The following is a 25,741-nucleotide window of genomic DNA, read 5'->3' as shown; positions in this document are numbered from 1 at the left end:
GTCGGCAGCCAGCCTGGATTCAGGGTACAGCACCGGGGCCGCAAGGTCTTCAGGGTGTAGCTTCCGGAGCGGGAGGTTCTGCAACATGCCGATCAACTTTGTCCCCGATTAGTTTCTCAACAGTTTTCTCCGTTCCCCTCACCGCACCACCATTACCAGTCACCGAGTTCCCATCCTACCCCAAGCCAGCCAGTCAGTGTAACAACACACTTATATGTGCCTTTTGCGCACAGCCAGCTGACCAACACCAAACCCCAAAAAGTGCGACTTATCAATTATTCAGAAACAGTTTTAATCGATTTTATTATTATTATACCGCCAACCGGTTTCAACCCGACGTAGGGGTCACCTTCTGGGCGTTTACACCATTGGTCGACTGCTGGTGATGTCAGTTCTGTCTACATAACGGCAGGAAACTATAGTTTCCTATAGTATTCTTTAGTGGTTGTCGGCGGAGTATTATTGAAGGAATTCAGGCACGCATTTCAGGGCCTCACATATGACCTTTATATCGGTAACTTAAATTTTCCAGGGGATATTTGTTTTAGGCCCCTTCAAGTGTTATTACATCGCACCAACAGTGTGTAATGATTGGATCTAAATGGTCGCAAATGAAGGATGTAGTATCAGAGGGCCCACAATGATCAGTACTGGGTCCACTACCTGTTTCATAAAATGTTAACCATGTGTCAACTATTCTCTCCCACTGCAGGTATCACCTATACGTCGACGACATTTACTTAGTTCTAAATGCAAGTCCAAAAAACATGTGCACAGCAATCTAGCATGTCTATACTGATTTATTTGCCTCAGCTGAGTCGACGAAGAGTTAACCCGTCAAAAACGCAAGCAATCTTAGTCGCTCACAAAGGACTTATTACTACGCAGTTCACAGAATCTCTTCCACCCTTAACCCTAAACGGCATATAAACAATCTCCTCCTGTTCTGCAAAAAACTTGGTATTAATTGTGGACCATCACTCAGACTAAACAGAAAACTCAACTGAAGTCTGGAAGGTGTCAGCGTTATTTCATGCAGTCTGTACAAATGTGTCAGCGTCATTTCAGTGTCTATAGAAATATAAAAAAAGCATTTCTTTCGAGGTCAAAAAGAAGCTCACAGAGTCACTAGTAGTCGCTGTACTTGACTATGCTGATGCTATTCTCCAACGACTTTCGCACTAACGTTCACGCAGGTTAGAAATGGCGCTGGCGTCGAATGCCTATGCTCGATACATTTCTGACGTACGCTATTTCGACCATATCACTCCAGCCTATGAACAATTGTCATGGGTATGTACCGATAAGCGTAGAGACTACCATAGTTATGCGTGATCTACTGTCTTCTCAGTCGTTGCATCTTCGACTTGCACACTACTGTCTGAAAAGCACAGTAGAAATACTAGTTCTCAACAAAGTAAAATCCGTGTCATCACAAAACGCCGCCATGTTCTGTAACTCATATTCTTGTATTAGGAATCCGACTTTGGAATAGCCAACACTAAAAAAAAAAAAAAAAAAAAAAAAAAAAATCTTTCGATACTTAAAAAGACAGTTAATGCCCCACTTTCTATTACAGGAGCCATCTCCCCATATAGTAGTCCACAGCTTACTCTCGTCAAAGCCCCGTCTCCCACAACTTTTCCCTCCCCCATACTGGCAGATTTCTTTATTTAAGTTCTGTTATCTCCTAGCAGCCACTTTCACCGTCATTTCACTCTTCTACTCCTTCTTTACCCCTTGCGTTTCTATAGTACTAAACAAGTATTCACATATGCTAAATCCATCTACATCATTCTTAATGCCCCTTATTATTATTATCATTTTTCTTGTTAGTGTCCACTACAATTCGTATTATTGTTATTATTCTCCATTATTATCGTCATTATTAGTGTCAATAATAATAATAATAATTATTATTATTATTATCACTGTTGTTACTGTGACTGTTTTTGTAATATCATTGGTATGTGTTGTTCCTGGTCAGATAAAGGAGAAGGCGTTAAGGCCCTAATCTGTTCACGCCAATAAACAATATATAAGTAAATACAGCCCTGGTTAACCCGAAAACAGCAGTAAGAACTTAATTAAAAAAAAAAAGGAAGGGGCCGCTACAATACCGATTTTTGGCACTACCAGTAAATATTTACACGATGAGATGTGCTGTACGTGCTCTAGATGTTCACGCTAACACTAACCATTTAATCGGATACTGTCGCTTTCTCCCCGTTTGTTACAGGCACTTCACCACATGTAACGTCAGCGACGTCGATTAATACGACCTGAGCGCCCCACAGTGGTTACGTCCAGCGTTCTGTTTTGCGTATAAGCATGCTAACATGAGGTAAGAAACTGATGCCGGCAGCGTTAAGCCGTCGGCACACGGAACGTGCTGTCGAACGTTAACGTTGAGCGTGCCAAGTTCAACGTGCTGCTGAACGCTCAGGAATGATGCGACTTGTGCATACGGTACGTGGCCGCCAACGTGGTATACGCGATCGCAACGCACTCCAGCGGCAGTTGAGGGATGTTTCTAGTTCGTAAACCACACTGTTTACTCAATGGGCGTGCGTAAAATTCCCACGTTAGCTCTATTAAAACACACATTTCCTCCATCGTCCACGAAAAGGAAAGTACCACGTCCAATCAGTGAGGAGAGAGACATGTAACAGTTCCATTACAAATAGTGCGGTACAAATTTGGAATACTTCTCCGCATAAGATAAACATTATTTCATCATTCCCATATTTTAGTAAAACCCTAAACATTATTTCATAATTCCCACATTTTAGTAAAACCCTAAGGTCAGTCTTACTTGATCACTGTTCCTACCCAGTAGCAGAGTCTTTGCAACGCGTGAATTACGAAGCGTAAAAGAAAAAGGAGCAAAATAGCTTTACACAAGTAGGGCAAGGTGTCCTGTAGATCAAGCCAATCGAACCAAGTCACCCCTCAAAAAAAGGTGAACTTGTATTTACATAACATCAGATATTATAGTCTATACTTATATTAAACAAATAAGAAAGTATGAGAACCTGATAAAAAAGTGGATGTCAGGAAAAAAAATTGGTTGTGTCAGGACGCGAACCACCGCCCCAACAAAAAAACTCATAATAGACAGTGACGCTATTCATTACGCTAAACCATCACAGCTTTCGTCGCAAATCATAGTATCGTACTACTTGCTAAAACATTAATCGTAGATATGTTACTAACTGAAATTTAATTATAACAAATTGTACCAAGAACAATGCGTTTTCGGTGGATCTTCAGTGTGATGCTGCCTTCAAACAGCCTACTCTCACTATACGCAAGTTACAAACGAATATCATGCTTCTCATTATTTTATTGGGACGAATCACACAGTTAACAACGGGTTTTGCAGTGATTCTCAATTTTCTGGTGCTCGGAACGGTATATATACATATAGGCTTGAAATAAATGCCAATATGGCGCCTCACAACTCTGTACCGAAGGGAGATGGCGTGCGTGTGACGTAGGTGGCGTTGTGCCATCTCATTGGTCAACGCTCAGACGCACGCTCAGAATATCTGACATGCCAGATATTGCTTTGCACGTTCGGAAAGACTCCCGAACGTGCTATTCCACGCTATGTCGTCAGAAACTCGGCACGCTCAACGCTCAACGTTCGGATGCACGGTCAGTGTGCCGACGGCTTTACAGAGTATGACCGACCGAACGAATGAATGAATAAGTAAATAAATAAAATTCAGGACCAGCAGGTTTTCGTAGAGTGGCGGCGTTGCTGTCCCAGGAGGAACCAAAGGAAAAGTCGCAGAAGACGACCGAGGAGGAAGCGATCTATATCTTCCTCAGCCGCTCATAATGCCACGCCTGAGAGTAACGGGTGCCGCGAGAAATGAGATTTGCCTCCGGGTTAAGAAGTAATTTCACTTCCTTTTCAGCGGCGCCCGCCAGCCCCTTAATCCCTTCCCGGAGGGCCCAGCCCGGCCATTCTTTCGTGGCTCCTTGCGTCTACGCGCACGTTGGATCCTCCGGCCCCCCTACCAATTCCGCGTCGGCCACCACCATTGGTTCATCCCCCCTTCCCCCATCCCTGGTCCTTCTAGGCCACCAGCTGATCCGTTCCATTCCTTATCTTCACCTGGCAGCCGCCCTGACTGCCAGATCTTTGTGGAGTAGTCTGCTGCGAACCCTGGGAGACATCGAAACCCAGCTCTCCGTTCGCCACTCAGCCTCACACCTGCTAACGGATGTTACCAACACCCGGGAGAGAGAGGGAAAAAAATTAATCGAAGCTCCCGAACGACGCGGTGTTTGCTGGTGCTGCTGATTGATTTTCCGGAGTTTTAATCAAACGGTTCCGCCTGATTAAAAGGATGGTCTCGCGAAGACCCGCTCGGTACGACAAATTACATTTCTCCGGACAGCGAACGAGCTCTTTTTACCATATTGATTCCTAAGTCACACCAAGTTTACTAACCGGTCCTCGTTCTCTCTGCCGTCAATTTTAGGTGCAACATAGTTAATATATTAAAAAAGTAGATTACTTACTCCTCCTGTCCCTACTATTTTTCATTTTTTGCTTCCTAGCGCACGTACTTTTTTACTTTATTCTGTAGCTCCATTATCGCAGTATTTTCACTTTCCAAATATTTTGTTCCTTCCCACATTTCCCACTACGCATAATTCATTTCATAAACAAAACACGTCTTCAGATAATATTTCTGTAAATTTTTGGCGAATATTTGAGACCAGGAGGTAAATTATCCATCACTTACGTCCGTCTTCACATTATAATCTCCAACAAGATTAATGTAAATTCTAGTATATCAGAACTTTTTCATTTCGTCTGTCTGTTTTTATTGTAATTCTCTGCTTTTGCTCGTGTAAATCCTCCAGCTGCCAGTCCTCGATGATTTTATGTTTTCTTTTATCCTTCTCTAAGATTCAGCCTTCAATAGCTGATTTTTTAAACACAATAGTTCGTCTAACACGTCTTTACCTCTAGCCAGGGGTACTATCTCATCAGCGACCTCAGTACACATATTCCTTAGGTTATCGTTCGACGTGGGAGTAATACAGGTAGTAACATAACTAGTATCGCACAACTGAAACTGTGTTATAATACAAGAAAGATGTTACAGTGAAAATGGGTTAGAAGATGAGCCACTCGCGAAACAATAACAAAGGTATGGTTTCGAGTCGCCACTGACTTCTATATGAAATATTGTCCTAGTTAGTAGAAATGTATTTGAAATTTACGCTTTTCCATCAAGTCTGCATGTAAGTGGGCTCAAATTTCAAAATGATTTACTTCAAATTGAAATGTATAACTTACTGAAGCACAAGGGGCATTCAAAAAGAAACGAGCCGGAGGCATAATTACAGAAACCAGTACCTGTATGTTAGAAGTATTGACCCTGGCTGTTGAGACCCTTGTCCCACTGTGACACAAGGCTGTGAACGACTGTCTCATAAAATTACCGGGGCTACGATGTGAACCAGTTCCACCCGTACAGCTGGACGTCGTCGTCCAGGTGAATCGTTTGCCGCTCAGAGGCTTTTTAAGGGGACCAAAAATTGCGTAATCACAGGAAGAGAGGTCCGGACTGTATGGCGGGTGGCCGAAAACCTCCCATTTGAATTTCTCCAAGAGTGCCGCGACTACGTCTGCCGTATGAGGCATTGCATTGTCGTGGAGCCGAATGATCGCACGGGTGAGGTAGCCTGGTCGTTTTGATTTGATCGATTAGCGATGGGTGGTCAAGGTTTGCGACTAATGCTGGCCATTCGTTGTTGTCCCGTACTGCAGGAAGTGAACCAGAAGGGGGCCATCTGGGTCAAAGAAGAACGTCAGCATAACCTTTCAAGCTTTATTTGTCCGTCGCTGACATAGAAGACCGCAAACCTTCTTTCCTTCCCGTCTGGGCAAGCTGTGCAGTGACTAGAGTACGTGTAAAGCTTACTGGGACAGGGTAAATGTTAGCTACAATGAAGCCGATAACTGCATTGTAATATTGGGATTTCAATTTGATATCCCCCACAACTGACAAAATTTACAAAAAAAAATGTTAATTTCTTTGTCCACCCACACACTCCTGAGAATGGCACATTAACAATTTGCAATTATGCGCCCCTATTACCGGCAGCTACGTTGATAAATACATGGCACCTCCCAAGGATAACTACCAGATCAAGAATATTAGGGAAATTGTTGGAAGAGGTTAAGCGTTGGTGAAAATGTCGCTTCTGAGCACACAAAGAGCTCTAACCGCAGAAGTCTGCACGGAATACGCGTTGGTGCAGTGCTGCGATGCAGACCGTATATCTCCCTTCGAAGACGATGGCCAAGACGCCGTCTCCAAGTCCGTACCGCTCGATGGTTGAAGGCGAAGTCCACCACTCCACAATTCTCCCGTCTCCCACGCGTACGAAAACGCGGCGGAAGAATACTCTGTTTCGGCCAATGTCGAACGCTATATCATCGTCAAAATCCATCCACTGAGATCTACCCAATGACTGAGTAGGTCATAACGCCCCTAGGCAAACGAAATTCCCGTCTTCGCCACGTGATGTCCAGCACAGGTGGCTCCGGATGCCGGGCTACCCCCAAAAGCGCCGTATTGTCCCACGTTTCCGGTGACCGCTACCTGCCGCCCACGGCGGCCCGGCGAGCTACGGCCATCTGTACACTTTACATTCCACAATTCTCAACTTCCGACACTTTTCACTAACGCTTTAATTTAGTCGCTGAATCATGCAGACATGCAGGGAGTACTGCTCGAGAGTGCCTCATATTTATCATAATTCAATAGAGTCATTATCTGATGCCCTTGCCAGTCCCTTTATTATTAATACTAATGTTGGTAAGCTAACGTGTAATTTCCCATGTCCTGGCACCTTGCAACCTCTCCTGCACTCGTGTGGACGATGACGTCCAGCTGTAAGTGCGGAACTGGTTCACATCGCAGCTCCGGGAATTTTATGAGACAGCCGTTCACCGCCTTGTGTCACAGTGGGACAAGTGTCTCAACAGCCAGGGCCAATACTTCTAACATACAGGTATTGGTTTCTGTAATTCCGACTCCGCCTCGTTTCTTTTTGAACGCCCATTATAGTACTGTGTTTCAATTTACTGTAAATTCATACTTCTTAAAAGAGATATTTCACGTATTTTTCACGCATTTTTATGTAATACAGCACTCCCTGTGCAGTGAATTAAGAATTCTCTCCAATACCCTCGGGTCATCTCGTAAATCTTGACAATACTATTGAGTTTGCTGCAACATTTCTTCAGCAGTATCAGTGGTGGTGCTGAACACTTACTTCACTTTCGAGATTCTCCCTAACAGAAAAATCCAGAACATTGTGGCCTGGTGATCAACAACGTAAAGTACAATCCGTGCTCGACCTATCTGTCTTGGACCATACAGCCGATTTTGATATTGTCTTACATCAGCAGCACAATGTGCTAGTGCTCCACCATGTGTATCCCAAATTTCCCGGCCATACGTTATAGGTGAAATTTGTGCTCAGTAAGATAGGAATTTAAAAGAAAAGCCTATACTTATAATATATACTACTGGCCATTAAAATTGCTACACCATGAAGATGACGTGCTACAGATGCGAAATTTAACCGACAAGAAGAAGATGCTGTGATATGCAAATGATTAGCTTTTCAGAACATTCACACAAAGTTGACGCCGGTGGCGTCACCTACAACGTGCTGACATGAGGAAAGTTTCCAACCGATTTCTCATACACAAGCAGCAGTAGACCGGCTTGCCTGATGAAACGTTGTTGTGATGCCTCGCGTAAAGAGGAGAAATGCGTACCATCACGTTTCCGACTTTGATAAAGGTCGGATTGTAGCCTATCGCGATTGCGGTTTATCGTATCGCGACCTTGCTGCTCGCGTTGGTCGAGGTCCAATGACTGTTAGTAGAATATGGAATCTGTGGGTTCAGGAGAGTAATACGGAACGCCGTGCTGGATCCCAACGGCCTCGTGTCACTAGCAGTCGAGATGACAGGCATCTTATCCGCATGGCTATAACGGATCGTGCAGCCACGTCTCGATCCCTGAGTCAACAGATGGGAACGTTTGCAAGACAACAATCATCTGCACGAACAGTTCGACGACGTTTGCAGCAGCATGGACTATCAGCTCGGAGACCATGGCTGCGGTTACCCTTGACGCTGCATCACAGACAGGAGCGCCTGCGATGGTGTACTCAACAACGAACCTGGGTGCACCAATGGCAAAACGTCATTTTTTCGCATGAAAGCCAGGTTTTGTTTACAGCACGATGATGGTCGGATCCGTGTTTGGCGACATCGTGGTGAACGCACATTGGAAGCGTGTATTCTTCGTCGCCATACTGGCGTATCTTCTGGCGTGATGGTATGGGGTGCCACTGGTTACACGTCTCGGTCAGCTCTTGTTCACACTGACGGCACTTTGAACAGTGGACGTTACATTTCAGATGTGTTACGACCCGTGGCTCTACTCTTCATTCGATCCTTGCGAAACCCTACATATCAGCAGGATAAAGCACGACCGCATGTTGCAGGTCCTGTACGGGCCTTTCTGGATACAGAAAAGTTCGACTGCTGCCCTGGCCAGCACATTCTTCAGATCTCTGACCAATGGAAAACGTCTGGTCAATGGTGGCCGAGCAATTGGCTCGTTACAATGCGCCAGTCACTACTCTTGATGAACTGTGGTATCGTGTTGAAGCTGCATGGGCAGCTGTACCTGTACACGACATCCAAGCTCTGTTTGAGTGAATACCCAGGCGTATTAAGGCCGTTATTACGGCCAGAGGTGGTTGTTCAGGGTACTGATTTCTCAGGCTCTATGCACCGAAATTGTGTGAAAATGTAATCGCATGTCAGTTCTAGTATAATATATTTGTCCAATGAATACCCGTTTATGATCTGCATTTCTTATTGGTGTAGCAATTTTAGTGGTCAGTAGTGTATTTGTTATAACTTGAACAATATTATACACTGAAATCATTCGCGTACGTAACCGGACGTCTGCAATTGCGACGGACGTTCAGTAAGTAATGCAACACATTTTTTCTCCGAAAATTCAGGTTGAAAAAATGCAGATTTCGCTGTATGACATCGTGGAATATTCCAGCTTCAGCCCCTACAGTTTCATGAATTTCCGATACGTCGCGACGCTATACACATCCTTCAAAGTGGCGTCTATAACAGAGATGCATTCCATGCAGAGAGCTGTCATTAAGTTCCTTTTTCCGGAAGATCAGAGCATCATAGGTATTCATAGGTGCTTGCAGACTGTCTACGGAGACCTGCCGATAAACAAAAGCGCGGTGAGCGTTTGGGCGAGGCGGTTGTCATCATCGCAACAAGGCCGTGCAGAACTGTCCGATCTCCCTCGTACCAACTGGCCGCACATAACTGTGACTTCTGTTAACACTGGAAAGTGCAGACAGTCTCATTCGTGGTGATCGACGGATCACAATGAGACACCTCGCTGCTCAACTGGATGTTTCTATTGGTAGTGATGACGTACTCATCCACAAGTTGAAGTACTCAAAGGTGCGTGACCGCTGGGTTAATCGACGCCTAACAGAATACCATAACAGCAACGAAGGACTGTCTGTGGCGAATTGCTGGAGCGCGTTACGAGGCTGAAAACTGGCTCTGAGCACTATGGGACTTAACAGCTGTGGTCATCAGTCCCCTAGAACTTAGAACTACTTAAACCTAACTAACCTAAGGACATCACACACACCCATGCCCGAGGCAGGATTCGAACCTGCGACCGTAGCAGTCGCACGGTTCCGGACTGCGCGCCTAGAACCGCGAGACCACCGCGGCCGGCATACGAGGCTGATTGTAATAGTTTTTTGTCGAACATCGTTACAGCACGACGTTGTCTCCGTCGTCAACCAATAGAGGTACACTGCCGCCATATTGGCTCTACCAGTAAGGTGGAATAAGAACGTCTCATTGAACGGGTATTATGTTAAAAAATACGGTTTTGTAGCCAACAGAGTGAGGAATAACAGCGTAATGGAATCCCGAATAAAACCAACCTGCTTTCAGAAAAAAATGTATTGCATTACATATTGAGCGCCCATCGTACGTGACAAGCGAATCAATGTTTTTGCCTTCTTTAATGAATATTTTCACCATCGGCAACTTTCACTCCACTAGAGAGTGGAAATTAATTTTGGAAAGAATCGGCTGTGGATAAGCCATGTCTCCGTAATATCCTTTCTTCCAGGAGTGCCAGTCACGAAAGCTGTGCTGGAGAACTTCAGTGAAGTTTTGACGCCAGGTATTGATGGTAGTAAAACTGTGACGCGGGATGTGTTCGGAGAGCTCAGGTGGTGAAGTTGTTACTCGTGATAGTCAAAGGTCCCATATTACAGTCCCAGTCTGGCACACAGCTGTAATCTGCTAGGGAGTTTCATATCAGAACACACTCCGCTAAGAGTGGAATCTCATTCTGGGGACAATCCCCCAGGCAGCTGCTAAGACATGTCTCTGCAGTACCCTTTCTCCTAAGAGTGCTAGCCCAGCAAGCTACAGAGGAGAACTTCTGTGAGGTTTGGAGGCTAGGAGATGAGGTACTGGCGGAAGTAAAGCTGTGAAGACAAGTCGTGAGTAATGCTCGGCTAACTCAGTTGGCAGAGCCCTTGCCCGCAAAAAGCAACGGGCCCTGGTTCGAATTCCTGTGTGGCACACACTTATAATCTGCCAGGACGTTTCATAACAGAGATATTATGCTGCAAAGAGAAAATTCATTCTGTTTACTTAACTTGTTTCCGCAAGCTGTACTGTTGTATCACTCAGTCAAAATGGCTGCTGCAGTATATGGTTGTGTGAGGCAATGTACTGGTATTTAGTTCCTGTGTTATGAGAACGAGACAGTGGCAAACATTGACAAAAGACTGAAAAAATGTATGGCAATGACGCTGTTCGCTGTATAGTTAGTCACTGGATAAGCAGGTTATCTGGTGAAAGTGGACATGCCGATATTCGGGACCAATAGCGCAGACTCCGTACAGGGTGCAACATATTCATAGTCTGATTGTTGCTGAGTAACGCGTAACAGTGAACGAACTGCAATTGCAAAAGGAGAAGCGAGAGTCGGCAGAATGCAGAGACAGTTGAAACTGAAAGAGGTTTGCCTCATGTGAATTCCGAGAATGTTGACGTGTGCCCACAAAGAAACAAGGAAGACAGTGAAATTTTGGAACAGTAAGAGAATTCTGCTGATGTCTTCCTAGCAGGAATTGTGACAGAAGATGAAATTTTGTTGGAAAACTATTAACTTCAGACGAAAAGGAAACCGCCGGAATGGCACCATGCAAATTCGAAGAAGAAGAAGAAGAAATTGAAAACAGCGTCTTTAACAGGAAAAGTGATGGCTACTGAGTTTTTTGACTTAGAAACACTATTGTTGGGTGGCCATCTAGCCACAGAAAACCATTGTCAATTCTGACGCGTATGTGGCAACCCTTAAAAAACTGAATGCTGGAGAACGTCGCTTTGGAGAACATAGGCGAAAAGACAATGTTTGCTGCTCGCATGATAAAGCCAGGTCACAAGTAGGTGAGAAAAACACCACCGAAATCACAAACCTTGGGTGGACAACACTGAACCACCTACCCCACTGTCTGATCTGGTGGCATCTTGTGATCACCACCACTTTGGCAAGCCGGGGTGGCCGAGCAGTTCTAGGCGCTACAGTCTGGAACCGCACGACAGCCACGGTAGCAGGTTCAAATCCTGCCTCGAGCATGGATGTGTGTGATGTCCTTAGGTTAGTTAGGTTTAAGTAGTTCTAAGTTCTAGGGGACTGATAACCTCAGAAGTTAAGTCCCATAGTGCTCAGAGCCATTTTTGAACCACCACTTTGGTAAGCTGAAGGAATTCCTTCGTGAAACGAGATTTGAAGCTGATCTTCTGAAGGCTGCTAAACAGTGGCTCAAATGTGCTGGTCCTGACTTCTACTGTACAGTTTTACAAGCCGTAGTTTGATGGTGATGTAAGGCAATTGGAAACGATGGAGGTTATGAGGAGAAATGACATTTTTTTTCTGTCAAGAATGTATCAACGTACGAGGTGCATTCAAGTTCTAAAGCCTCAATTTTTTTTTTCCCCGGACTGGAAAGAGATAGAAACATGTGCATAGTTTTAAAATGAGGCCGCATTCATTGTCAATACGTCCCAGAGATGGCAGCACCGTACGGCAGATGGAATTTTACCGCCAGCGGCGAGAATGAGAACTGTTTTAAATACTTAAAATGGCGACGTTTTCCTTACTAGAACAGCGTGCAATCATTCGTTTTCTGAATTTGCGTGGTGTGAAAACAATTGAAATTCATCGACAGTTGAAGGAGACATGTGGTGATGGAGTTACGGATGTGTCGAAAGTGCGTTCGTGGGTGAGACAGTTTAATGAAGGCAGAACATCGTGTGACAACAAACCGAAACAACCTCTGGCTCGCACAAGCCGGTCTGACGACATGATCGAGAAAGTGGAGAGAATTGTTTTGGGGGATCGCCGAATGACTGTTGAACAGATCGCCTCCAGAGATGGCATTTCTGTGGGTTCTGTGCACACAATCCTGCATGAGGACCTGAAAATGCGAAAAGTGTCATCCAGGTGGGTGCCACGAATGCTGACGGACGACCACACGGCTGCCCGTGTGGCATGTTGCCAAGCAATGTTGACGCGCAACGACAGCATGAATGGGACTTTCTTTTCGTCGGTTTTGACAATGGATGAGACGTGGATGCCATTTTTCAATCCAGAAACAAAGCGCCAGTCAGCTCAATGGAAGCACACAGATTCACCGCCACCAAAAAAATTTCGGGTAACCGCCAGTGCTGAAAAAACGATGTTGTCCATGTTCTGGGACAGCGAGGGCGTAATCCTTACCCATTGCGTTCCAAAGGGCACTACGGTAACAGGTGCATCCTACGAAAATGTTTTGAAGAACAAATTCCTTCCTGCACTGCAACAAAAACGTCCGGGAAGGTCTGCGCGTGTGCTGTTTCACCAAGACAACGCACCCGCACATCGAGCTAAAGTTACGCAACAGTTTCTTCGTGATAACAACTTTGAAGTGATTCCTCATGCTCCCTACTCACCTGACCTAGCTCCTAGTGACTTTTGGCTTTTTCCAGCTATGAAAGACACTCTTCGTGGCCGCACATTCACCAGCCGTGCTGCTATTGCCTCAGCGATTTTCCAGTGGTCAAAACAGACGCCTAAAGAAGCCTTCGCCGCTGCCATGGAATCATGGCGTCAGCGTTGTGAAAAATGTGTACGTCTGCAGCGCGATTACGTTGAGAAGTAACGCCAGTTTCATCGATTTCGGGTGAGTAGTTAATTAGAAAAAAAATCGGAGGCCTTAGAACTTGAATGCACCTCGTACTGTAAAAATACCAAAGATATGGAAAACAAGTCGGATGCTTAAAAAAAATATTGTGCATACCTTAGGAGCGACAGACACTCCTACAGGTATTCTTATATGGCACATATTTTCTCTACACAAATACTGAGTAACTAGTAACGGAATCAGCTGGTTGTGAGTAGTCCGACATTTGAGGTCGAGACTGTTGGAACGACCGGACGGCTGGTAATTGGCCGTCCGGGAGGATTAACGCGCAGATGCGCTGCCAGCCACTCGGGCATCGGTAATTGTGTGCGCTGTCCCGTGGACGGACGGGCGTGACACGCGGGATCGGTCATCTGCGGCGTGCTGCGCATTGCGCCCTCATGTGACGCACCTTATCCGAAACTGTTCTCGTAATCGCGACGAGGGTGGTAGCACTGCAGTTTCGGTGTAGCACGAGGTACCCACCCATACTTGTATTACGTACTGAATAAGGCGCGAATGAGGTCGCCAGTGCAATGGACTATTGCTTAATTACTGATTATATAGTGTTTTGTTTCTGTAGCCATACGTTACAATAGAGGTCAAGGGAAAGCAGTGAGTGGAAACGGGAGCACATATAAGGTGTCCTGGAAGAATAATAAATATTTCATAAAGGAGTAATACAGATTAATTCGAGTAAAATATTTCATAAAACAGTGTCCAGTTGTTATTGGCTGAAAGATTACAGCTGTTAGAATTTGACCGAAACACTAGAGGAGAATAGGAGAGTCATATAGTTCCTAGTTGATTTTTGTAAGTAAATAATAAATGTCGTGTGACTAGGGCCTCTCATCAGGTAGACCGTTCACCGGTTGCAAGTATTTCGATTTTCGAACACGGGCCCTTAGATTAACATTCTGTCGCGCTAACTACTTTTTTTTTTTTTTGATCGTTGTGTTCAGCCGCTGCTGACGTCACATGACATCCGTTCAAGTTCGGTTGTTGATCCTTCTACGCAGGTGGACAAGGAATGTGACCATATACTCCTCACCATCTTTCGGGGTTTTTTAAGCTTAGATGACGTGTCGCTTGACGACTCTCGTCTCCAGCACTCTCTGGTTAAGAAATCGACTGATGGATTGGATTGGATTGTTTGAGGAAGGAGACCAGACAGCGAGGTCATCGGTCTCATCGGATTAGGGAAGGATGGGGAAGGAAGTCGGCCGTGCCCTTTCAATGGAACCATCCCGCCATTTGCCTGCAGCGATTTAGGGAAATCGCGGAAAATCTAAATCAGGATGGCCGGACGTGGGATTGAACCGTCGTCCTCCCGAATCGATTGATGTACTCTGACGTACCAGCAGCGTTTCCATTACAGTACTCGTTCACAAATACCGTATCATCATACTCAGCATATGAAAGAACGTGCAATATGCTTAAGCTACAGTAAAGCGCCAGAGACACTGATACACCTGCCTAATATCGTGTAGGACCCCCGCTAGCACCCAGAAGTGCCGCAACACGACGTGCCATGGACTCGACTGATGTGTGAAGTAGTGCTGGAGGGAAATGACACTATGAATCCTGCAGAGCTGTCCATAAATCCGTAAGAGTAAGGGCGGGTAGAGATCTTTTCTGAACAGCACGATGCAGTGCATCCCAGATATGCGCGTCTCTGCCGCCGACCAACGTCTCTGGCGCATTTGCATCTGTGGCCGCATGCGCATAAAGGGACGAAGCGAGCACTGGAGCAGCAGTCTTGCGGCTCACTCTGAAGATGGCTGAACGTTATACAGCCGAAATATTAGAAGAAGAACGAGATTTCTTGCGGCTGCACACCCGAAACTTAATGGAACATGCTTGATAATGTTCGTGTCTGGGGAGTTTGGTGGCCAACAGAAGTGTTTAAACTCAGAAGAGTGTTCTGGAGCCACTCTGTAGCAATTCTGGACGTATGGCGTATCATATTCTGCTGCTGGAATTGCTCAAGTCCGTCGGAATGCACAATGGACATGAATGGATGCAGGTGATCAGGCAGCAGGCTTACTACGTCTTACCTGTCAGAGTAATATCTAGACGTATCAAAGGTTCCATATCACTCCAACTGCACACGCTGCACACCATTACAAAGCCCCCACCAGCTTGAACGGTCCCCTGATGACATACAGAGTACATCGATTCATGAGGTTGTCTCCATACCCGTACACGTCCACCCGCTCGACACAATTTCAAACGACACTCGTCCGACCAAGCAACATGTTTACAGTCATCAACAGTCGAGTGTCGGTGTTGACGGACCCAGGCGAGGCGTAAGGCTTTGCGTCGTGCAATCATCAAGGATACACTAGTGGACCTTCGGCTCCGAAAGCCCATATCGATGATATTTCGTTGAATGCTTCGCACACTGACACTTGTTAATGGCCCAGTACTGAAATCTGCAGCAATTTGCGAAGGGTTGCACTTCTGTCAGGTTGAATGATTGTCTTCGGTCGTCGTTGGTCCCCTTCTTGCAGGATCTTTCTCCGACCGCAGCGATGTCTGAGATTTGATGTTTTACCGGATTCCTGATATTCACGGTTCAATAGAGAAATGGTCGAACGGGAAAATCCCCACTTCATCGCTACATCCGAGATGTTGTGTACCCTCACTCGTGCGCCGGCTAATGACACCACGTTCAAATTCACTTAAAGCTTGATAACCTGTCATTGTAGAAGCAGTAACCGATCTAACAACTGCACCAGACACTTTTTGTCTTATATAGGCCATATTCTGCCTGTTTACACATCTCTGTGTTTGAATACGCATCCCTATACGAGTTTCTTTGGCGCTTCAGTATACAGGGTGTCCCAGCTATCTTGTCCACCCAAAATATCTGTGGAACAACAACAGCTATTGGAAAACGACTTTCACCGGTATCAATGTAGGTCTGGGGCCCATGAATGTACATATTTGGAAACATTCTAAAACGAAAGCATATGTATTTTTAACACAAACTTATGTTTTTTTAAATGGACCTCCTATATTTTTTCTTCAGCAATCCATAGCATGACAAAGCACATACACAATGGCGTTGATTGCATCGCAATATTCCCATTACATCCCGATATATTAAGACGCGAAGTTGACGCTTGAAACACCCGACATGCGCTGCTAGCGCACGTCCTGAGGCTCAGGCGTGAAACCTATGCTGCCCGTAATCGCGATGTGATTGACATGCGTAATCACACTTCCATACTTATCAAGAGGTCCGAAACGAATAATACGGTCTGCTGCCATCCTGAATTAATGTCGTACATTCCAGCACGTATTTATCCCATAGGCTAGGGGTGATGCGGTTCTGTAACATGACAGGCACAATGGGTCATATAACGCATTAGATAAACCTTATTTTGGGTGTGCAGGATAAACAAGACAACCTGGCGGGTGTACACCGATCGGTACTAGTTCATAGTGTGTACGTAGATACGTAAAAAGTGCAAGAGGGAAACCATTATGTGCTTATGATAGTTGATGGCAGCATACCGTATTATTCGTTTCGGACCTCTTGATAAGTATGAAGTGTGATTACACATGTAAAGCACATCGCGATTACGGGCAGCAGCGCATGTCGGGTGTTTCAAGCGTCAACTTCGCGTCTTAATATCTCGGAATGTAATGGGAATATTGCGATGCAATCAACGCCATAGTGTATATGCTTTGTCATGCTATGGATTGCTGAAGGAAAAATATAGGAGGTCCATTTAAAAAAAACATAAATTAGTGTTAAAAAACTCATATGCTTTCGTTTTAGAATGTTTCCGAATATGTACATTCATGGGCCCCAGCCCTACATTGATACCGGTGAAAGTCGTTTTCCAATAGCTGTTATTGTTCCACAGATATTTTGGGTGGACAAGATAGCTGGGACACCCTGTATATAACAGAAATGGCTAACAAATCACAGTGACATGCATAGTTTGTGAAAGTGTGGGGTTGCTATTCCGTGAGGATTAGCCGAGCAGGCTAAGGCGCTGCAGTCATGGACTGTGCGGCTGGTCCCGTTGGAGGTTCGAGTCCTCCTTCGGGCATGGGTGTGTGTGTTTGTCCTTAGGGTAGTTTAGGTTAAATAGTGTGTAAGCTTAGGGACTCATGACCTTAGCAGTTAAGTCCCATAAGATTTCACACACATTTGAACATTTTTGCTATTCTGTCATTCTGCGCTACGGATTAATCTGAGAGGTACTCTTTACCCTGCGGCTCCTGCAAGATGCAATTTCCACCCCCACACTACTACAGAAGTCAGACAGACGCTCTTAACGTTCTAAAGAGAAATACCTGAAAAACTTTCAGCAATAAATATCTTCTGGAGTCGTCCGCTGTAAGGAAATGACACAAAAATTTACAAAATTTCTTACGTAACTAGTGGGATACTTGGGTATTGGAGTAGTGCTAGATAGTGTAAGAAAAACATGAAACTGACGATAATTATTATTTATTTTGCTAAAATTCTGAGAAATCACAATGGCACCTTTAGTTATGAACTGAAGTTATTTCTGGGTTCTTTTTGGAATGTGAAGTTACCTCTCAAGGATAGGATTAGCTAATGAAATTTTTATACAGAATTTAAGATTATTATTGACTTGGCAGAATGGCTGAGAGCCGCGCCTACTCAACTTGAATAATTATCCATTAGAATGTTGCTAGGTATGGTTGAGGCAGTCGCGTGTGAAATGCAGTGAAGTGTACTGTGGTGGAGGGAATATGGGGCTAGCAAGAGCTGTAGCGCACAATACCGTAAGCTGCGATGACTGCTGTCTGCGCCGCTCGTTGCTGACAAATAAGATAACTCTCGTTCTATTTGGATCGATCTTCGCCAATCAAACTCTCCCTACACCTTGAGGAAGTCAAGGACTCCTATTCGCCCCTAGTCTAACTACTGGCGTGGTACATCGGTCAGATAACCAGTCCACCGTGATGCCACTCAAAAATTCGCTCACAGGCGTTTAACTATAACTCTGTCCATTCACACCACACATTAAGTGTGGCAGCCAACACAGTGAACAACGCTTAATCGCAAGGACTCAGTATAGAGTCACACTCTGATTCGCTCTCGGCAGAGGTGCTCTCCCAGTGAAGTACTGAGGAGAGACTTGTTCCTCGCTCTATGAGTACATGTATGGGCATGCACGCTCTCGTTACGTGTTCTCGCTCCAAGAGCGACAATGGAACGGCCCCTCTCCACGCCAGACATGAAGGGGTATATCTTTCGGTCTCTTCCATTACTCCTTCAGCTCAAGGCATCAGGAATATCGTCTGCCAATCAGCATTGCTCTTCTTAACTGGGAGAACGACGTTTCGTTTGAGGCGACCAATCCGGAAATCTGTAGCATCGGTGTTTGGCGTTTGCTGTCTCCCTGTGAAAATCTCTGAAACTGCCTGCTATATTTGTAAAGAATGCGTAGGCTGGGCGCTCCCACACAATATAGCGGAATTTGCTTTTAAGCCGAACACGGGGTCGTCCTTTCACTCGGGCAAACTCTGTCTGCTCTATTGGCGGTCAGCAGCCGACGTAGATAGGTTGGGACCGGCCTCCTGGCGTGCGGTTGCTCTCCTGAACTAAAAGCCCCTGCGACCGTCGTGTCTTGAATGTGTGTGTATACGCCAGCCTCGAGTATTTCAATCTCGGTGCGCATTTGCGATTTATTAGTTATTTGCATATAGTTTACATGAATTCATACAACATTGACTTTATCTTATCGAGTTTGGGTTCGAATGAAGCGTCTTGATGTGCGGAATATGGTTGTGAGGGCGTAATATGTAAGCAATGAAGGTCACGAGACCACGACGTCATACAAGTTTAAAAATGCAGTTATGTGAAATAAAGCACAGCTTCACAACTTGAACTTCAAAACAAAGCTTACAGTCGATAGATAAACCTATAGCAGCTCGACATCAATGTGCGGCATGAATAGTCATCGTTGTGATTAGCTGTATCTCTGAGAAGAATAAAAGTTTGACACATCTTGTATGGAATATTTTACTTGAATTAGTGTGTACTACTAATACCATCTCCTCAAATTTTTACTCTTCTGCCTGTAATCCTCTGCATGGTTTGCTCTTAAACACTGCTAAAAAGAGCTAGGAGAACACGAATATCAACGACTAGTATGTTAAATCTATTTTGATAGGGATTTATCTGTTGTCTTATTGCTTGGCTTGAGAACTACGCTTCCTATGAACGCAACAATTACAATCATTCACAATACAATGGCTGGTTTCGCATTAGTGTCATCTGACCCCTCAGAAGAAACTGAGTACCGCTATCCAATTGTTTTTTAGTAAAGTACACAGATAGCAGTTGTCATTAGTGGATGTTGTATTAACCGAAATCATGCAATGCGACATCTTAATGCAGTGCAAGTTGTAAAGGCGATCTGCCTAATCCAAAAAGCATGAACTTTTGGTCTTATTGCTGCAGATGCCAATGCCACTCGATGTGTCATCCATTGTTTGTTGACACGCTACAGAGAGACAAGTCGGTACATAAGGCGGGTTGGACAAGGTCGCCGACGTATTACGACCCAACGAGAGGATCGATCGCTGGTCATCTGCACTGCTGGAGTCGCAAGGACACCGCCAGAGCACTGCAAGATGCTCTCAGAGGGACCAGAGAGGCCGTTGTGTCCGATGAGACTGCTATGAGCGGGCTACGAAAAAGGACCTTACGACGCAATCGTCCCGTTCGACTGCCCCGCTTTACACGACAACTTCTTGCAGCTCGCCTTCAGTTCTACCGTTCCCATGTCAGCTGGAAACTTCGTCATTGGCAAAACGTGTTATTCACAGACGAATCCAGATATCCTCTGAAGCAAAGTGACGGCCGTTTTCCTGTGAGAAAACCCATGGAGAGCGGCACTTCCCAAATGTTGTCCTGGAAATCGACAGATTTGCAACCTTCTGTAATATTGTGGGGAGGCTTCGTTGTTAACAGCCATGCGGATCTTGTCGTTGTCCACAGTCGCCTTACCGCCAGGTAGCACATCGAACAGATCCTGTTGGACTACGTGGTGGCTGCTGCATTCGGTGGTAGCCATGAATTCCTTCTAATGCCAGGGCCTTTGTGGCGGGCGCCAGATGAAGTATCTTATGAAGCCTGGACATTGAAATAATGGAATGGCCGGCAGTGAGTCCCGACCGAAGCCCCATCGTGCATATGTGGGACATGCTTGACAGGCGCGGTCGTAGTTGTGTTGTTCCGCCAGAGACCCTCCAAAAACTCCCATGGACTCTTATTTCAGAATAGGAACAGATATCACAGGGCGACCTCCGTACACTTATACGGAGCATACCACGTTGGTGTCAGTCAGTGACAAACGCTCACGGAGGGCATACACGTTCAAAAAAATGGTTCAAATTGCTCTGAGCACTATGGGACTTAACATCTGTGGTCATCAGTCCCCTAGAACTTAGAACTACTTAAACCTAACTAACCTAAGGACATCACACACATCCATGCCCGAGGCAGGATTCGAACCTGCGACCGGAGCGGTTGAACGGTTCCAGACTGAAGCGCCTAGACCGAACGGCCACACCGGCCGGCGGCATACACGTTCTTGAAGCTCTTAAATTCCAACGGAAAGCACCCAAGATGACGGGATGAATGATTGTTTCCACTTTGTTTTCGTCACCTGTCAAAGATTTCAGTTTTTTTTATGTAAAAGAGTGAGGCTGTAATGATATTTAGTTGTTTACTTAATTCGTGAAAGATAAATGTGTAATTCGGTAACATATCCAGCCCTAAATTATTGCTCAATGGAGTGTGGCAGACGCCCAAAGTAATATTCCCCTAATTCCTTTGAGCAGCATAGTTCCACGGTGAATCGACGGTCCGCTGTATGTTCTCTCTGAATGATATGTTGCACGAAACCTTAACCCATGGCGTTGTCATCAAATCTGATGTTGTCATCAAGATCTATACGTAGCCTTCCAGCCCGCACTGTCACGCAGCTTTTATTCTGCCAAACTTCGCTTTTATCATTATGATGTGGACAGACTGTTGCCAAGTTCAGTGGCTCCGTCCCCCAATGTGCATTACTATCCTCAGACACTGAGACGGATCGTGACAGACTACGATCTCGACGCAAAACAAATCAGAGTGAGGAAGTAAGTGTCATGCCGCGTAATCTCACGACTGATCCTCGACCTTCATCCATGCAAGTGGTGCGTCGGTTTCTTCGTGAGCCAAGATCCATTATGTATTGCTAACGGCTGAGGTTGATATGGGTCTCACAATAGTTCTCTGAATGTTGTGCTGCTACAGGTTGACACCCGTGCCCACTACCCAATTTTAGGATGATGCACAGGAGGCTTTCTGAGTACGCTGGTATCATGGACCCGCGGTATCCGTAGACTCATTACAGAGCAACAATATAACTGTCATCTATTCGGTTTGTTACCCCATTTACATTCATCTCTGTGAAAACATCTTCATAACAGTGAAAAAGCCTGTAATATGAAAACACCCAAAATTACAACATGTACTTGTCGCTGCAGGAACAGCCCACAATAGCATCGTTGTATAGCTCTTTCATTGCATTCAGTGAATCCAGACATGGGGTGTGTGGTGTCACCGTCAGACACCACACTTGCTAGGTGGTAGCCTTTAAATCGGCCGCGGTCCGTTAGTATACGTCGGACCCGCTTGTCGACACTATCAGTGATTGCAGACCGAGCGCCGCCACACGGCAGGTCTAGAGAGACTTCCTAGCACTCGCCCCAGCTGTTCAGCCGACTTTGCTAGCGAGGATTCACTGACAAATTACGCTCTCATTTGCCGAGACGATAGTTAGCATAGCCTTCAGCTACGTCATTTGCTACGACCTAGCAGGGCGCCATTACCAGTTGCTATTGATGCAGTAAAATATGTACCGTCAAGAGCGATGTTCACCTATTATGGATTAAAGTTAAGTATTCTACCAGTACCTCCTTTTTTCTGAAGTCTAAAATCCGTGTCCTGTTCCAGACCTCACGCCAGCCTGCGTGAGCTTAAACGCGTGCCTTTTGGCTTCCTGTCATAGTGGATTGGCTGTCTTGCCAATCCACAACAGGGTGCATTAAGACCAATTCTTCATTACTAAACATACCGATATTACTGCATATCTCTGTAAACGTACAACTACCACTGCCTGGAGAGAAAAACGGGCATTAGTTTTGTCAACAGTAACCACCGTGAGAGAATGTAACAACTTTGTTTGTAGCCTGGCCTTCATGGATACTACGGAATCGATACGCAGGGGGCTGAAGAATATCTCTAGTTCTTCACTTAATACTGTTTCTTGAGATCCCAAACACTGCAGCCTTATTGTGTTATGATGACCAGGAACGAATCGTCGCCAGTGTTGACTGGTGGCCAATGCTAAATAGAAACATATAACTCACAGCAGGTTTGTCAGTAACGTCGATAAGGTGCTGGCTGCATGGTCTGGATCAGTAACGACTAAAGTAATTAGAAGTCTTTGGTAAAAATAATATATATTGTACTTAACTGGTTGTACAGGATTCTTCTTGGCTGCATACATATAATTATAAACAGAACGCTATTGAGGCCTCACTTAGGCCATACGTTACTAAGCGCCTTGTTAGAAGTTGCTTCGTATCAACTGAAGGCTATCCTACATTCATCTCTGTGAAAACATCTTTATAACAGTGAAAAAGCCTGTAATATGAAAACACCCAAATTTACAACATGAGGCAATGTAACAATATTCACATGTAAACTTACTGTGATGTACTTGTCGCTGCAGGAACAGCTCAGAATAGCATCGTTGTATAGCTCTTTCATTGCATTCAGTGAATCCAGACATGGGGTGCATTAAGATCAATTCTTCATTACTAAACATACCGATATTATTGTATATCTCTGTAAACGTACAACTACCACTGCCTGGAGAGTAAAATGGGCATTAATTTCGTCAACAGTAACCACCGTGAGAGAATGGAACAACTTTGTTTGTAGCCTGGCCTTCATGGATACTACGGAATCGATACGCAGGGGGCTGAAGAATATCTCTAGTTCTTCACTTAATACTGTTTCTTGAGATCCCAAACACTGCAGCATTATTGTGTTATGATGACCAGGAACGAATCGTCGCCAATGTTGACTGGTGGCCAATGCTAAATAGAAACATATAAATCACAGCAGGTTTGTCAGTAACGTCGATAAGGTGCTGGCTGCATGATCTGGATCAGCAACGACTAAAGTAATTAGAAGTCTTTGGTAAAAATAATATATATTATACTTAACTGGTTGTACAGGATTCTTCTTGGCTGCATACATATAATTATAAACAGAAAGCTATTGAGGCCTCACTTAGGCCATACGTTACTAAGCGCCTTGTTAGAAGTTGCTTCCTATCAGCTGAAGGCTATCCTACATTCTTAGTTGACGTCCCGAGCAACAGTAGACGAGAGCTCGCTAGGTACTTGTCACAAGCCGCGGAGCGGCGCTGGTCGCGACTCGCGGGTCCAACGATACTGATACGGACCGCGGTCGATAACTGCAACCCCTAACAAGTGTGGTATCGAACGTCGATACGACAGTAAGACTGGTTGCACAAGTGAGTTTTAGACAGTCTCCTTTGTACTCTGTTTAAATTTTCGCAGAAATCCTGCCAACGAACGGAGGTGCCCAGCTGCCTTACCTGCGATTAAGCGACTGAGCCTAATTGATCATTTCATTTCATATCCCTAAAAATTGTACCATTTCGGTATTTCTATGAGTTGACTTATTTCCGTTGTCTCATTGATATTGTAGTCGTGGGACACGTTTCCCTGCGTTTTATGAACTGCCCAATTTTATGTTCCTGAAAATTGAAAACTAGATTCCTAACTTTGTACCGCTTTCATAACTTATCACGCTCTGCCCAGTTATTTGAGCAGCTTTTTTGGGATAAGACTTCATTACAGGTAAGTGCGTCATCTGCTAAAAGTTAGAGGTAGTATTAGTATTACCTAACAGATTGTTAAAACACAAGACGAGCAATCAACGTCCCAATAAACTTCCCTGGGGCACGCCTCAATTACTTTTAGTTCTGTCGATAGCTCTCCATACAAAATAACATGCTGCATCTTCCATACAAAGAGATCCTCAATACAGTCGAGAATTTGGTTTTATACCTCATATAATCGTACTTTTGCCATTAAGCGTTGGTGTGTTATTGAATCAGCCGGCCGAAATGACCGAGCGGTTGTAGGCTCTACAGTCTGGAACCGCGCGACCGCTACGGTCGCAGGTTCGAATCCTGCCTCGGGCATGGATGTGTGTGATGTCGTCAGGTTAGTTAGGTTTAAGTAGTTCTAAGTTCTAGGGGACTGATGACCTCAGAAGTTCAAGTCTCATAGTGCTCAGAGTCCTTTTTGTTGTTGAATCAAATGATCATCGGAGGTCAAGAAGTCGCTGATGGGGTTGGAAATCAGTTATATCCTTTTCAAAGGAAGAATCCTCGCATTCGGCTCTCACGATATTGAGGCAAATCTCGAAAAATCTAAATCTCGCTAGGAAAATGGCATCATCTGCGTGATTTCGCAGAAGCTCGGATGCAGCGATGTTCACGATTCTGTATGGATTTGAAATGTTTAATCATTTTCAAAAATGGTGTACGCTTTATGGCTGCCCGTATTAAAAATTCCTGGAACAGACCTGAAGGATGTTAGAAGACTGTACATTGGTACTGCGGGGCGAAATTTGAGAATTATAAATAATCTTGTTTCTTTTAACAATCTTCTACGTGAATGTTTGAATTTTATAATGGCCACTGATAACACATTGAAATAAAATAGAAAATACAAGTAATTCCACGATGAAGGCTGTCTGTTAAAAAGTCTTTCCTATTAAATATCACTATCCTCACTGCGCGATAGCAATGGCGATGTTACTGAAGACAGTGCAACTACAGCACGGTTACTGAACACGGTTTTCCGAGAGTCCTTTTCAAAAGAAGACAAAATAAAATGCCATAGTTCGAAAGAACGACTGCCAACATGAATAACTTAGAAGTAGACTGCAAAATTGCACAAGTCACGCCAATAATCAAGACTGGAAATAGGAGTAATCCTCTGAATTACAGATCCATATCACAAACGTCGATTTGCAGTAGGATTTTGGAACATACACTGTACTTGAAGAATATGAATCACCTCGAGGGAAACGATTTGTTAACACATAGCTAACAAAAATTCAAAAAATATCGTTTTTGTGGAACACAACTAGCTCTTTATTCTAATAAAGCAATCACTGCTACTGACAGGGGACGTCAAAATGATTCCGTAGTTTTGTATTTCCCGAAGGCTTTTGACACCGTTCCTCACAAGCGACTTCTAAGTAAATTGCGAGCCTGAGGAGTAT

The sequence above is a fragment of the Schistocerca cancellata genome, chromosome 8 (assembly GCF_023864275.1).
Source record: "Schistocerca cancellata isolate TAMUIC-IGC-003103 chromosome 8, iqSchCanc2.1, whole genome shotgun sequence".
Classification (NCBI taxonomy): Eukaryota; Metazoa; Arthropoda; class Insecta; order Orthoptera; family Acrididae; genus Schistocerca; species Schistocerca cancellata.
Note: the sequence above shows the minus strand (reverse complement) of the source record.